At 40.2% G+C, this 5,000-nt stretch overlaps 1 protein-coding gene across 1 annotated transcript in view; it reads left to right on the forward strand.

Annotated features, from left to right (window-relative positions):
- LOC106605820 (germ cell-specific gene 1-like protein) overlaps positions 1-303 on the forward strand; it is a 7,538-nt gene extending 7,235 nt beyond the window's left edge. The window contains exon 6 of the mRNA XM_082975543.1: positions 1-303. This exon is cut by the window's left edge and continues 528 nt beyond it. The gene's annotated coding sequence lies outside the window, so the exon portion shown is untranslated.
- The last annotated feature ends 4,697 nt before the right edge of the window (positions 304-5,000 follow it).

Raw genomic sequence — 5,000 nt, forward strand, 5'->3', positions numbered from 1 at the left:
AACTGTGTTGGCTGTAAGAGCTACAGTATCCCCTCTCTGACATTTAACAGAGATCACCTTGACATACATGGTTCGGGCTAACACTCCTCACATTGTCATTCATTAATACAATAGTGCCTAATGGTAAGGGATTGTTATACAGTATTGTTATACAGTATACAGTATGTATGTAAATGTATCCATGTTAGAAATAGTTTTACCATAAGTATCCGATACTTTCTGAACTTTGTAAAACATGCTTTTCACTTCGTCTGAATGTGTCGCATTCTGAATCTGTAAAATAAACAATAATCTCTGTGTCAATCTGAAGTGGAACTGATGTTATTCATGCAGTCTCAGCCCTCCTTCCCCCTCCTCTCCTATAGGAGACATCGACCATATCTGCATTTCTCTATCTGTCTGTTGTACCTCTACTGTAGATCTCTCTATCTGTCTGTTGTACCTCTACTGTAGATCTCTCTGTATTTCTCTATCTGTCTGTGGTATCTCTACTGTAGATATCTCTGTATTTCTCTATCTCTCGATGGGGAGCTATGCTGTAGATCTCTTTGTATTTCTCTGTCTGTGGTACCTCTACTGTAGATATCTCTGTATTTCTCTGTCTGTGGTACCTCTACTGTAGATATCTCTGTATTTCTCAATCTCTCTGTGGTAGCACTACTGTACATATATCTGTATTGCTCTATCTGTCTGTGGTAGCTATACTGTAGATCTCTCTGTATTTCTCCATCTCTCTATGGGTGGCAATACTGTAGATCTCTCTGTATTCTCTATCTGTCTGTGGTATCTCTACTGTAAATATCTCTGTATTTCTCTGTCTGTGGTAGCTCCACTGTAGATCTCTCTGTATTGCTCTATCTGTCTGTGGTAGCTCTACTGTAGATCTCTCTGTATTTCTCCATCTCTCTATGGGGAGCTATGCTGTAGATCTCTCTGTATTTCTCTGTCAGTCTGTGGTATCTCTACTGTAGATATCTCTGTATTTCTATATCTCTCTGTGGTAGCTCTACTGTAGATATCTCTGTATTTCTCTGTCTGTGGTAGCTCTAATGTAGATATCTCTGTATTTATCAACTCCCTGTGGTAGCTCTACTGTAGATCTCTCTATCTGTCTGTGGTAGCTCTACTGTAGATATCTGTGTATTTCTCAATCTCTCTGTGGTACCTCTACTGTACATATACCTGTATTGCTCTATCTGTCTGTGGTAGCTCTACTGTACATATACCTGTATTGCTCTATCTGTCTGTGGTAGCTCTACCGTAGATCTCTCTGTATTTCTCCATCTCTCGATGGGGAGCTATGCTGTAGATCTCTCTGTATTTCTCTATCTGTCTGTGGTAGCTCTACTGTAGATCTCTCTGTATTTCTCTATCTCTCGATGGGGAGCTATGCTGTAGATCTCTGTATTTCTCTATCTGTCTGTGGTATCTCTACTGTAGATCTCTCTGTATTTCTCTGTCTGTGGTACCTCTACTGTAGATATCTCTGTATTTCTCTATCTCTCTGTGGTAGCACTACTGTACATATATCTGTATTGCTCTATCTGTCTGTGGTAGTTATACTGTAGATCTCTCTGTATTTCTCCATCTCTCTATGGGTAGCAATGCTGTAGATCTCTCTGTATTTCTCTGTCAGTCTGTGGTATCTCTACTGTAGATATCTCTGTATTTCTCTGTCTGTGGTAGCTCGACTGTAGATATCTCTGTATTGCTCTATCTGTCTGTGGTAGCTCCACTGTAGATATCTCTGTATTTCTCAATCTCCCTGTGGTAGCTCTACTGCAGATCTCTCTATCTGTCTGTGGTAGCTCTACTGTAGATATCTCTGTATTTCTCAATCTCTCTGTGGTACCTCTACTGTACATATACCTGTATTGCTCTATCTGTCTGTGGTAGCTCTACTGTAGATCTCTCTGTATTTCTCTATCTCTCTATGGGTAGCTATGCTGTAGATCTCTCTGTATTTCTCTATCTGTCTGTGGTATCGCTACTGTAGATCTCTCTGTATTTCTCTATCTCTCTATGGGTAGCTATGCTGTAGATCTCTCTGTAATTATCTATATGTCTGTGGTATCTCTACTGTAGGTCTCTCTGTATTTCTCTGTCTGTGGTAGCTCCACTGTAGATCTCTCTGTATTGCTCTATCTGTCTGCAGTATCTCTACTGTAGATCTCTCTGTATTTCTATGTCCGTGGTACCTCTACTGCAGATATCTCTGTATTTCTCTATCTGTCTGTGGTACCTCTACTATAGATATCTCTGTATTTCTCTGTCTGTCTGTGCTACCTCTAATGTATATATCTCTGTATTTCTCTATCTGTCTGTGGTACCTCTACTGTAGATATCTCTGTATTTTTCTATCTGTCTGTGGTAGCTCTACTGTAGACCTCTCTGTATTTCTCTGTCTGTGGTACCTCCACTGTAGATTTCTCTGTATTGCTCTGTCTGTGGTAGCTATACTGTAGATCTCTCTGTATTTCTCTATCTCTTTATGGGTAGCTATGCTGTCGATCTCTCTATATTTCTCTCTCTGTCTGTGGTACCTCTACTGTAAATATCTCTGTATTTCTATATCTGTGGTACCTCTACTGCAGATATCTCTGTATTTCTTTATCTCTCTGTGGTACCTCTACTGTAGATCTCTCTGTATTTCTCTGTCTGTGGTAGCTCTACTGTAGATATCTCTGTATTTCTCTGTCTGTGGTACCTCTACTGTAGATATCTCTGTATTTCTCTATCTCTCTGTGGTAGCTCTACTGTAGATCTCGCTGTATTTCTCTATCAGTGTAGATGAAGGGGCAGAGACAAGTTAAAGAAGAATGTTTAAGCCTTGAGACAATTGAGTCATGGATTGTGTAAGTGTGCCATTCAGAGGGTGAATGGGCAAGACAAAAGATTTAAGTGCCTTTGAACGGGGGATGGTAGTAGGTGCCAGGTGCATCGGTTTGTGTCAAGAGCTGCTGGGTTTGGTCCACCACCCAAAGGACAGCCAGACAGACAACTTGACACAACTGTGGGAAGCATTCGAGTCAGCATGAGCCAGCATCAATGTGGAGCACTTTCAAAACCTTGTCGACTCAAGGGTCAAGTCAAGGGTCTGACCACCACTATGTATGTAAAACACTGTAAATGACCTATTAGTTAATCAATACACAAGCATAAGAGGACACAAAGCAGATTAAATGTTTTATTTCATCTATATTTAACCAGGTGGCCAGTTGTGAACAAGTTCTCATTTACAACTGCGACCTGGCCAAGATAAAGCAAAGCAGTGCGACACAAACAACAACACAGAGTTACACATAAACAAATGTACAGTCAATAACACAATAATTCCCTGCAGCTAGACAGAGACAAATAAGAGAGAGATGGAACGAAAGATAGGGATGGAAAGATTACAGAGAATTTGCTTCTGTTTGCTTTCCGATGTTGGACAGCAGATTATGACAGTAATCCCGAGTTGGACAGATAGAAGGAGGGAATGACTGAGGAGGGAAGGGAGGAGTAAGGAGGGAGGGGGAGGAGGATGTGGGGGACAAGAAACGGCCTTGGAAATAAATATAGGAACACGGACACAATTGTGCACGCACAGGCATGCATAATACATTATAATACACAGGCATGCATAATACATTATAATACACGCACAGGCATGCATAATACATTATAATACACGCACAGGCATGCATAATACATTATAATACACGCACAGGCATGCATAATACATTATAATACACAGGCATGCATAATACATTATAATACACACACAGGCATGCATAATACATTATAATACACAGGCATGCATAATACATTATAATACACAGGCATGCACAATACATTATAATACACACACAGGCATGCATAATACATTATAATACACACACAGGCATGCATAATACATTATAATACACAGGCATGCATAATACATTATAATACACAGGCATGCATAATACATTATAATACACACACAGGCATGCATAATACATTAGAATACACAGGCATGCATAATACATTATAATACACAGACAGGCATGCATAATACATTATAATACACAGGCATGCATAATACATTATAATACACACACAGGCATGCATAATACATTATAATACACACACAGGCATGCATAACACATTATAATACACAGGCATGCATATCACATAATAATACACACACAGGCATGCATAATACATTAGAATACACACACAGGCATGCATAATACATTATAATACACAGGCATGCATAATACATTATAATACACACACAGGCATGCATAATACGTTATAATACACACACAGGCATGAATAATACATTATAATACACACACAGGCATGCATAATACATTATAATACACACAGGCATGCATAATACATTATAATACACACACAGGCATGAATAATACATTATAATACACACACAGGCATGCATAATCGATTCGACTTTGGCGATGTCATTTACAAAATAGCCTCCAATACCCTACTCAACAAACTGGATGCAGTCTATCACAGTGCAATCCGTTTTGTCACCAAAGCCCCATATACTACCCACCACTGCGACCTGTACGCTCTCGTTGGCTGGCCTTCGCTTCATAATCGTCGCCAAACCCACTGGCTCCAGGTCATCTACAAGACCCTGCTAGGTAAAGTCCCCCCTTATCTCCGCTCACTGGTCACCATAGCAGCACCCACCTGTAGCACGCGCTCCAGCAGGTATATCTCTCTGGTCACCCCCAGAGCCAATTCCTCCTTTGGCCGTCTCTCTTTCCAGTTCTCTGCTGCCAATGACTGGAACGAACTACAAAAATCTCTGAAACTGGAAACACTTATCTCCCTCACTAGCTTTAAGCACCAGCTGTCAGAGCAGCTCACAGATCACTGCACCTGTACATAGCCCATCTATAATTTAGCCCAAACAACTACCTCTTCCCCTACTGTATTTATTTATTTTATTTATTTTATTTTGGTCCTTTGCACCCCATTATCTCTATTTCTACTTCGCACTT

Source organism: Salmo salar, chromosome 05 (assembly GCF_965601325.2).
Source record: "Salmo salar chromosome 05, fSalSal1, whole genome shotgun sequence".
Taxonomy (NCBI): domain Eukaryota; kingdom Metazoa; phylum Chordata; class Actinopteri; order Salmoniformes; family Salmonidae; genus Salmo; species Salmo salar.